We start from the raw sequence: 12,141 nt of genomic DNA on the forward strand, positions 1-12,141 counted from the left end.
CAATTTTTAAAAGGCAAATATCTCCCGATCTGTAGGAATCTGAGAGACAAAACTTATGTCACTTTGATGGAACATATATGTCAACTTCCTGTCAGAGTCACGTCAATGTATGTCCAAGGGTTTAGAGGATAGAGACATTTAAATTTTTAGAGATTATTCGAAAGCATATTTTTTTAAAAAGCAAATATCTCCCGATCTGTAGGAATCTGAGATACAAAACTTATGTCACTTTGAGGGAACGCATATGTCAACTTCATGTCAGGGTCACGTCAATGCATGTCCAAGGGTTTGGAGGATACAGACATTAAAATTTTGAGAGATTATTCGAAAGTCAATTTTGAAAAGGCAAATATCTGCCGATCTGTAGGAATCTGAGAGACAAAACCTTATGTCACTTTGAGGGAACGTAAATGTCAACTTCATGTCAGAATCTCGTCAATGTATGTCCTAGGGTTTGGAGGATAGAGACCTTTTACTTTTTCGAGATTATTCGAAAGTCAATTCTTAAAAGGCAAGTATCTCCCGATCTGTAGGAATCTGAGAGACAAAACTTATGTCACTTTGTGGGAACGTATATGTCAACTTGATGTCAGAGTGTCGTCAATGTATGTCCAAGGGTTTGGAGGATAGAGACATTTTAATTTTTCGAGATTTCGAAAGTCAATTTTTAAAAGGCAAATATCAACCGATCTGTAAGCATCTGAGAGACAAACCTTATGTCACTTTGAGGGAAAACATATGTCAACTTCATGTCAGAGTCACGTCAATGTATGTCCAAGGGTTTGGAGGATAGACACATTTAAATTTTTAGAGATTATTCGAAAGTCAATTTTAAAAGGCAAATATCTCCCGATCTGTAGGAATCTGAGAGACAAAACTTATGTCACTTTGAGGGAACTTATATGTCAACTTCCTGTCAGAGTCACGTCAATGTATGTCCAAGGGTTTAGAGGATAGAGACATTTAAATTTTTAGAGATTATTCGAAAGCATATTTTTTTAAAAAGCAAATACCTCCCGATCTGTAGGAATCTGATAGACAAAACTGATGTCTCTTTGAGGGAACGTATATGTCAACTTCATGTCAGAGTCACGTCAATGTATGTCCAAGGGTTTGGAGGATAGAGACATTTAAATTTTTCGAGATTATCCGAAAGTCAATTTGTGAAAGGCAAATATCTCCCGATCTGTAGCAATCTGAGAGACAAAACTTATGTCACTTTGAGGGAACGTATATGTCAACTTCATGTCAGAGTGTCGTCAATGTATGTCCAAGGGTTTGGAGGATAGAGACATTTTAATTTTTCGAGATTATTCGAAAGTCAATTTTTAAAAGGCAAATATCTCCCGATCTGTAGGAATCTGAGAGACAAAACTTATGTCACTTTGAGGGAACATATATGTCAACTTCCTGTCAGAGTCACGTCAATGTATATCCAAGGGTTTGGAGGATAGAGACATTTAAATTTTTAGAGATTATTCGAAAGTCAATTATTAAAAGGCAAATATCTCCCGATTTGTAGGAATCTGAGAGACAAAACTTATGTCACTTTGAGGGAACGTATATGTCACCATCCTGTCAGAGTCACGTCAATGTATGTCCAAGGGTTTGGAGGATAGAAACATTTAAATTTTTAGAGATTATTCGAAAGTCAATTTCTGAAAAGGCAAATATCTCCCGATCTGTACGTATCTGAGAGACTAATATTATGTCACTTTGAGGGAATGTATATGTCAACTTCATGTCAGAATCTCGTCAATGTATGTCCAAGGGTTTGGACGATAGAGACATTTAAATTTTTCGAGATTATTCGAAAGTCAATTTTTAAAAGGCAAATATCTCCCGATCTGCAGGAATCTGAGAGACAAAACTTATGTCACTTTGAGGGAACGTATATGTCAACGTCATGTCAGAATCTCGTTAATATATGTCCAAGGGTTTGGACGATAGAGATATTTTAATTGTTCGAGAATATTCGAAAGTCAATTCTTAAAAGGCAAATATCTCCCGATCTGTAGGCATCTGAGAGACAAAACTTATGTCACTTTGAGGGAACGTATATGTCATCTTCCTGTCAGAGTCACTTCAATGTATATCCAAGGGTTTGGAGGATAGAGACATTTAAATTTTTAGATTTTATTCGAAAGTCAATTTTTAAAAGGCAAATATCTCCCGATCTGTAGGAATCTGAGAGGCAAAACTTATGTCACTTTGAGGGATCGTATATGTAAACTTCCTGTCAGAGTCACGTCAATGTATGTCCAAGGGTTTGGAGGATAGAGACATTTAAATTTTTAGAGATTATTCGAAAGTCAATTTTTAAAAGGCAAATATCTCCCGATCTGTAGGAATCTGAGAGACAGAACTTATGTCACTTTGAGGGAACGTATATGTAAACGTCCTGTCAGAGTCACGTCAATGTATGTCCAAGGGTTTGGAGGATAGAGATATTTTAATTTTACGAGATTATTCGAAAGTCAATTTTTAAAAGGCAAATATCTCCCGATCTGTAGGAATCTGTGAGACAAAACTTATATCACTTTGAGGGAACGTATATGCCAACTACATGTCAGAATCTCGTTAATGTATGTCCAAGGGTTTGGACGATAGAGAAATTTTAATTTTTAGAGATTATTCGAAAGTCAATTTTTAAAAGGCAAATATCTCCCGATCTGTGGGCATCTGAGAGACAAACCTTTTGTCACTTTGAGGGAAAGCATATGTCAACTTGCTGTCAGAGTCACGTCAATGTATGTCTAAGGGTTTGGAGGATAGAGATATTTAAATGTTTAGAGATTAATCGAAAGTAAATTTTTAAAAGGCAAATATCTCCCGATCTGTAGGAATCTGAGAGACAAAACTTATGTCACCTTGAGGGAACGTATATGTCTACTTCCTGTCAGAGGCACGTCAATGTATGTCCATGGGTTTGGACGATAGAGACATTTTAATTTTTCGAGATTATTCAAAGTCAATTTTTGAAAAGGCAAATATCTCCCGATCTATATTAATCTGAGAGACAAAACTTATGTCACTTTGAGGGAACGTATATGTCAACTTCATGTCATAGTCACGTCAATGTATGTCCATGGGTTTGGAGGATAGAAACATTTGAATTTTTCGAGATTATTCGAAAGTCAATTTGTGAAAGGCAAATATCTCCCGATCTGTAGGAATCTGAGAGACAAAACTTATGTCACTTTGAGGGAACGTATATGTCAACTTCCTGTCAGAGTCACGTCAATGCATGTCCAAGGGTTTGGAGGATAGAGACATTTAAATCTTTAGAGATTATTCGAAAGTAAATATTTAAAATTCAAATATCTCCCGATCTGTAGGAATCTGAGAAACAAAACTTATGTCACTTTGAGGGAACGGATATGTCAACTTCCTGACGGAGGTACGTCAATGAATGTTCAAAGGTTTGGAGGATAGAGACATTTTAATTTTTCGAGATTATTCGAAAGTCAATTTGTGAAAGGCAAATATCTCCCGATCTGTAGGAATCTGAGAGACAAAACTTATGTCACTTTGAGGGAACGCATATGTCAACTTCATGTCAAAGTCACGTCAATGTTTGTCCAAGGGTTTGGAGGATAGAGACATTTTAATTTTTCGAGATTATTCGAAAGTCAATTTTTGAAATGGCAAATATCTCCCGATCTGTATTAATCTGAGAGACAAAACTTATGTCACTTTGAGGGAACGTAAATGTCAACTTCATGTCAGAATCTCGTCAATGTATGTCCTAGGGTTTGGAGAATAGAGACATTTTACTTTTTCGAGATTATTCGAAAGTCAATTATTAAAAGGCAAATATCTCCCGATCTGTAGGAATCTGAGAGACAAAACTTATGCCACTTTGAGGGAACGTATATGTCAACTTGATGTCAGAGTGTCGTCAATGTATGTCCAAGGGTTTGGAGGATAGAGACATTTTAACTTTTCGAGATTATTCGAAAGTCAATTTTTAAAGGCAAATATCTCCCGATCTGTATTAATCTGAGAGACAAAACTTATGTCACTTTGAGGGAACTTTTATGTCAACTTCATGTTATAGTCACGTCAATGTATGTCTAAGGGTTTGGAGGTTAGAGACATTTAAATTTTTAGAGATTATTCGAAAGTCAATTTTTAAAGTTAAATATCTCCCGATCTGTAGGAATTTGAGAGACAAAACTTATGTCACTTTGAGGGAACGTATATGTCAACGTCCTGTCAGAGTCACGTCAATGTATGTACAAGGGTTTGGAGGATAGAGACATTTAAATTTTTCGAGATTATTCGAAAGTCAATTTTTGAAAAGGCAAATATCTCCCGATCTGTAGGAATCTGAGAGACAATACTTATGTCACTTTGAGGGAACATATATGTCAACATCATGTCAGAATCTCGTTAATGTATGTCCAAGGGGTTGGAGGATACAGACATTTAAATTTTTAGAGATTATTCGAAAGTATACTTTTTAAAAAGCAAATATCTCCCGATCTGTAGGAATCTGAGAGACAAATCTTATGTCACTTTGAGGGAACGTATATGTGAACTTGCTGACAGAGTCACGTCAATGTATGTCAAAGGGTTTGGAGAATAGAGACATTTTAATTTTTCGAGATTATTCGAAAGTCAATTTGTGAAATTCATATATCTACCGATCTGTAGGAATCTGAGAGACAAAACTTACGTCACTTTGAGGGATCACATATGTCAACATCATGTCAGAGTCACGTCAATGTATGTCGAAGGGTTTGGCGGATAGAGATATTTAAATTTTTAGAGATTATTCGAAAGTCAATTATTAAAATTCAAATATCTCCCGATCTGTAGGAATCTGAGAGACAAAACGTATGTCACTTAGAGGGAACGTATATGTCAACTTCCTGTCATTGGTACGTAAATGTATGTCCAAGGGTTTGGGGGATAGAGACATTTAAATTTTTCGAGATTATTCGAAAGTCAATTTTTAAAAGGCAAATATCTCCCGATCTGTAATAATCTGAGAGACAAAACTTATGTCACTTTGAGGGAACGTAAATATCAACTTTCTGTCAGAGTCACGTCAATGTATGTCCATGGGTTTGGAGGAGAGAGACATTTAAATTTTTAGAGATTATTCGAAAGGTAATTTTTAAAAGGCAAATATCTCCCGATCTGTAGGCATCTGAGGGACAAACCTTATGTCACTTTGAGGGATCGCATATGTCAACTTTATGTCAGAGTCTCGTCAATGCATGTCCAAGGGTTTGGGGGATAGAGACATTTAAATTTTTCGAGATTATTCGAAAGTCAATTTTTAAAAGGCAAATATCTCCCGATCTGTAGGAATCTGAGAGACAAAACTTATGTCACTTTGATGGAACATATATGTCAACTTCCTGTCAGAGTCACGTCAGTGTATGTCCAAGGGTTTAGAGGATAGAGACATTTAAATTTTTAGAGATTATTTGAAAGCATATTTTTTTAAAAAGCAAATATCTCCCGATCTGTAGGAATCTGACATACAAAACTTATGTCACTTTGAGGGAACGCATATGTCAACTTCATGTCAGGGTCACGTCAATGTATGTCCAAGGGTTTGGAGGATACAGACATTAAAATTTTTAGAGATTATTCGAAAGTCAATTTATAAAATTCAAATATTCCCCGATCTGTAGGAATCTGAGAGACAAAACTTATGCCACTTTGAGGGAACGTAAATGTCAACTTCATGTCAGAATCTCGTCAATGTATGTCCTAGGGTTTGGAGGATAGAGACCTTTTACTTTTTCGAGATTATTCGAAAGTCAATTCTCAAAAGGCAAGTATCTCCCGATCTGTAGGAATCTGAGAGACAAAACTTATGCCACTTTGAGGGAACGTATATGTCAACTTAATGTCAGAGTGTCGTCAATGTATGTCCAAGGGTTTGGAGGATAGAGACATTTTAATTTTTCGAGATTATTCGAAAGTCAATTTTTAAAAGGCAAATATCTCCCGATCTGTAAGCATCTGAGAGACAAACCTTATGTCGCTTTGAGGGAAAACATATGTCAACTTCATGTCAGTGTCACGTCAATGTATGTCCAAGGGTTTGGAGGATAGACACATTTAAATTTTTAGAGATTATTCGAAAGTCAATTTTAAAAGGCAAATATCTCCCGATCTGTAGGAATCTGAGAGACAAAACTTATGTCACTTTGAGGGAACTTATACGTCAACTTCCTGTCAGAGTCACGTCAATGTATGTCCAAGGGTTTAGAGGATAGAGACATTTAAATTTTTAGAGATTATTCGAAAGCATATTTTTTTAAAAAGCAAATACCTCCCGATCTGTAGGAATCTGAGAGACAAAACTAATGTCACTTTGAGGGAACGTATATGTCAACTTCATGTCAGAGTCACGTCAATGTATGTCCAAGGGTTTGGAGGATAGAGACATTTAAATTTTTCGAGATTATTCGAAAGTCAATTGGTGAAAGGCAAATATCTCCCGATCTGTAGCAATCTGAGAGACAAAACTTATGTCGCTTTGAGGGAACGCATATGTCAACTTCATGTGAGAGTGTCGTCAATGTATGTCCAATGGTTTGGAGGATAGAGACATTTTAATTTTTCGATATTATTCGAAAGTCAATTTGTGAAAGGCAAATATCTCCCGATCTGTAGGAATCTGAGAGACAAAACGTATGTCACTTTGAGGGAACGCATATGTCAACTTCATGTCAAAGTCACGTCAATGTTTGTCCAAGGGTTTGGAGGATAGAGACATTTTAATTTTTCGAGATTATTCGAAAGTCAATTTTTGAAATGGCAAATATCTCCCGATCTGTATTAATCTGAGAGACAAAACTTATGTCACTTTGAGGGAACGTAAATGTCAACTTCATGTCAGAATCTCGTCAATGTATGTCCTAGGGTTTGGAGGATAGAGACATTTTACTTTTTCGAGATTATTCGAAAGTCAATTATTAAAAGGCAAATATCTCCCGATCTGTAGGAATCTGAGAGACAAAACTTATGCCACTTTGAGGTAACGTATATATCAACTTGATGTCAGAGTGTCGTCAATGTATGTCCAAGGGTTTGGAGGATAGAGACATTTTAACTTTTCGAGATTATTCGAAAGTCAATTTTTAAAGGCAAATATCTCCCGATCTGTATTAATCTGAGATACAAAACTTATGTTACTTTGAGGGAACTTTTATGTCAACTTCATGTTATAGTCACGTCAATGTATGTCTAAGGGTTTGGAGGATAGAGACATTTAAATTTTTAGAGATTATTCGAAAGTCAATTTTAAAAGTTAAATATCTCCCGATCTGTAGGAATCTGAGAGACAAAACTTATGTCACTTTGAGGGAACGTATATGTCAACGTCCTGCCAGAGTCACGTCAATGTATATCCAAGGGTTTGGAGGATAGAGTCATTTAAATTTTTCGAGATTATTCGAAAGTCAATTTTTGAAAAGGCAAATATCTCCCGATCTGTAGGAATCTGAGAGACAAAACTTATGTCACTTTGAGGGAACATATATGTCAACATCATGTCAGAATCTCGTTAATGTGTGTCCAAGGGGTTGGAGGATACAGACATTTAAATTTTTAGAGATTATTCGAAAGTATACTTTTTAAAAAGCAAATATCTCCCGATCTGTAGGAATCTGAGAGACAAATCTTATGTCACTTTGAGGGAACGTATATGTGAACTTGCTGACAGAGTCACGTCAATGTATGTCAAAGGGTTTGGAGAATAGAGACATTTTAATTTTTCGAGATTATTCGAAAGTCAATTTGTGAAATTCAAATATCTACCGATCTGTAGGAATCTGAGAGACAAAACTTACGTCACTTTGAGGGATCGCATATGTCAACATCATGTCAGAGTCACGTCAATGTATGTCGAAGGGTTTGGCGGATAGAGATATTTAAATTTTTAGAGATTATTCCAAAGTCAATTATTAAAATTCAAATATCTCCCGATCTGTAGGAATCTGATAGACAAAACGTATGTCACTTAGAGGGAACGTATATGTCAACTTCCTGTCATTGGTACGTAAATGTATGTCCAAGGGTTTGGGGGATAGAGACATTTTAATTTTTCGAGATTATTCGAAAGTCAATTTTTAAAAGGCAAATATCTCCCGATCTGTAATAATCTGAGAGACAAAACTTATGTCACTTTGAGGGAACGTAAATATCAACTTTCTGTCAGTCACGTCAATGTATGTCCATGGGTTTGGAGGAGAGAGACATTTAAATTTTTAGAGATTATTAGAAAGGTAATTTTTAAAAGGCAAATATCTCCCGATCTGTAGGCATCTGAGTGACAAACATTATGTCACTTTGAGGGATCGCATATGTCAACTTTATGTCAGAGTCTCGTCAATGCATGTCCAAGGGTTTGGAGGATAGAGACATTTAAATTTTTCGAGATTATTCGAAAGTCAATTTTTAAAAGGCAAATATCTCCCGATCTGTAGGAATCTGAGAGACAAAACTTATGTCACTTTGATGGAACATATATGTCAACTTCCTGTCAGAGTCACGTCAGTGTATGTCCAAGGGTTTAGAGGATAGAGACATTTAAATTTTTAGAGATTATTTGAAAGCATATTTTTTTAAAAAGCAAATATCTCCCGATCTGTAGGAATCTGACATACAAAACGTATGTCACTTTGAGGAAACGCATATGTCAACTTCATGTCAGGGTCACGTCAATGTATGTCCAAGGGTTTGGAGGATACAGACATTAAAATTTTTACAGATTATTCGAAAGTCAATTTATAAAATTCAAATATTCCCCGATCTGTAGGAATCTGAGAGACAAAACTTATGCCACTCTGAGGGAACGTAAATGTCAACTTCATGTCAGAATCTCGTCAATGTATGTCCTAGGGTTTGGAGGATAGCGACCTTTTACTTTTTCGAGATTATTCGAAAGTCAATTTTTAAAAGGCAAATATCTCCCGATCTGTAAGCATCTGAGAGACAAACCTTATGTCGCTTTGAGGGAAAACATATGTCAACTTCATGTCAGAGTGTCGAAAATGTATGTCCAAGGGTTTGGAGGATAGAGACATTTTAATTTTTCGAGATTATTCGAAAGTCAATTTTTAAAAGGCAAATATCTCCCGATCTGTAAGCATCTGAGAGACAAACCTTATGTCGCTTTGAGGGGAAACATATGTCAACTTCATGTCAGTGTCACGTCAATGTATGTCCAAGGGTTTGGAGGATAGACACATTTAAATTTTTAGAGATTATTCGAAAGTCAATTTTAAAAGGCAAATATCTCCCGATCTGTAGGAATCTGAGAGACAAAACTTATGTCACTTTGAGGGAACTTATATGTCAACTTCCTGTCAGAGTCACGTCAATGTATGTCAAAGGGTTTAGAGGATAGAGACATTTAAATTTTTAGAGATTATTCGAAAGCATATTTTTTGAAAAAGCAAATACCTCCCGATCTGTAGGAATCTGAGAGACAAAACTAATGTCACTTTGAGGGAACGTATATGTCAACTTCATGTCAGAGTCACGTCAATGTATGTCCAAGGGTTTGGAGGATAGAGACATTTAAATTTTTCGAGATTATTCGAAAGTCAATTTGTGAAAGGCAAATATCTCCCGATCTGTAGCAATCTGAGAGACAAAACTTATGTCGCTTTGAGGGAACGCATATGTCAACTTCATGTCAGAGTGTCGTCAATGTATGTCCAATGGTTTGGAGGATAGAGACATTTAAATTTTTAGAGATTATTCGAAAGTCAATTTTTAAAATTCAAATCTCTCCCGATCTGTAGGAATCTGAGAGACAAAACTTATGTCACTTTGAGGGTACGTATATGTCAACTTCCTGTCAGAGGTACGCAAATGTATGTCCAAGGGTTTGAGGGATAGAGACATTTTAATGTTTCGAGATTATTCGAAAGTCAATTTTTAAAAGGCAAATATCTCCCGATCTGTAGGAATCTGAGAGACAAAACTTATGTCACTTTTAGGGAACGTAAATATCAACTTTCTATCAGAGTCACGTCAATGTATGTCATGGGTTTGGAGGATAGAGACATTTAAATTTTTAGAGATTATTCGAAAGGCAATATTTAAAAGGCAAAAATCTCCCGATCTGTAGGCATCTGAAGACAAACCTTATGTCACTTTGAGGAAACGCATATGTCAACTTCATGTCAGAGTCTCGTCAATGCATGTCCAAGGGTTTGGAGGATAGAGACATTTTAACTTTTCGAGATTATTCGAAAGTCAATTTTTAAACGGCAAATATCTTCCGATCTTTAGGAATCTGAGAGACAAAACTTATGTCACTTTGAGGGAACATATATGTCAACTTCCTGTCAGAGGTACGTCAATGTATGTCCAAGGGTTTGGAGGATAGAGACATTTAAATTTTTAAAGATTATTCGAAAGTCAATTTTTAAAAGGCAAATATCTCCCGATCTGTAGGTATCTGAGAGACTAATCTTATGTCACTTTGAGGGAACGTATATGTCAACGTCATGTCAGAATCTCGTTAATATATGTCCAAGGGTTTGGACGATAGAGATATTTTAAATGTTCGAGATTATTCGAAAGTCAATTCTTAAAAGGCAAATATCTCCCGATCTGTAGGCATCTGAGAGACAAAACTTATGTCACTTTGAGGGAACGTATATGTCAACTTCCTATCAGAGTCACTTCAATGTATGTCCAAGGGTTTGGAGGATAGAGACATTTAAATTTTTAGAGATTATTCGAAAGTCAATTTTTAAAAGGCAAATATCTCCCGATCTGTAGGAATCTGAGAGGCAAAACTTATGTCACTTTGAGGGAACGTATATGTAAACTTCCTGTCAGAGGCACGTCAATGTATGTCCAAGGGTTTGGAGAATAGAGACATTTAAATTTTTCGAGATTATTCGAAAGTCAATTTTAAAAAGGCAAATATCTCCCGATCTGTAGGAATCTGAGAGACAAAACTTATGCCACTTTGAGGGAACGTATATGTCAACTTGATGTCAGAGTGTCGTCAATGTATGTCCAAGGGTTTGGAGGATAGAGACATTTTAACTTTTCGAGATTATTCGAAAGTCAATTTTTAAAGGCAAATATCTCCCGATCTGTATTAATCTGAGAGACAAAACTTATGTCACTTTGAGGGAACTTATATGTCAACTTCGTGTTATAGTCACGTCAATGTATGTCTAAGGGTTTGGAGGATAGAGACATTTAAATTTTTAGAGATTATTCGAAAGTCAATTTTAAAAGTTAAATATCTCCCGATCTGTAGGAATCTGAGAGACAAAACTTATGTCACTTTGAGGGAACGTATATGTCAACGTCCTGTCAGAGTCACGTCAATGTATGTCCAAGGGTTTGGAGGATAGAGACATTTAAATTTTTCGAGATTATTCGAAAGTCAATTTTTGAAAAGGCAAATATCTCCCGATCTGTAGGAATCTGAGAGACAAAACTTATGTCACTTTGAGGGAACGTATATGTCAACATCATGTCAGAATCTCGTTAATGTATGTCCAAGGGGTTGGAGGATACAGACATTTAAATTTTTAGAGATTATTCGAAAATATACTTTTTAAAAAGCAAATATCTCCCGATCTGTAGGAATCTGAGAGACAAATCTTATGTCACTTTGAGGGAACGTATATGTCAACTTGCTGAAAGAGTCACGTCAATGTATGTCAAAGGGTTTGGAGAATAGAGACATTTTAATTTTTCGAGATTATTCGAAAGTCAATTTGTGAAATTCAAATATCTACCGATCTGTAGGAATCTGAGAGACAAAACTTACGTCACTTTGAGGGATCGCATATGTCAACTTCATGTCAGAGTCACGTCAATGTATGTCGAAGGGTTTGGAGGATAGAGACATTTAAATTTTTAGAGATTATTCGAAAGTCAATTATTAAAATTCAAATATCTCCCGATCTGTAGGAATCTGAGAGACAAAACGTATGTCAATAAGAGGGAACGTATATGTCAACTTCCTGTCATTGGTACGTAAATGTATGTCCAAGGGTTTGGGGGATAGAGTCATTTTAATTTTTGGAGATTATTCGAAAGTCAATTTTTAAAAGGCAAATATCTCCCGATCTGTAATAATCTGAGAGACAAAACTTATGTCACTTTGAGGGAACGTAAATATCAACTTTC

Source organism: Zootermopsis nevadensis, unplaced genomic scaffold (genome assembly GCF_977971745.1).
Source record: "Zootermopsis nevadensis isolate Lab colony 2312 unplaced genomic scaffold, Znev_1.0 Znev_ptg000066l, whole genome shotgun sequence".
Taxonomy (NCBI): Eukaryota; Metazoa; Arthropoda; class Insecta; order Blattodea; family Termopsidae; genus Zootermopsis; species Zootermopsis nevadensis.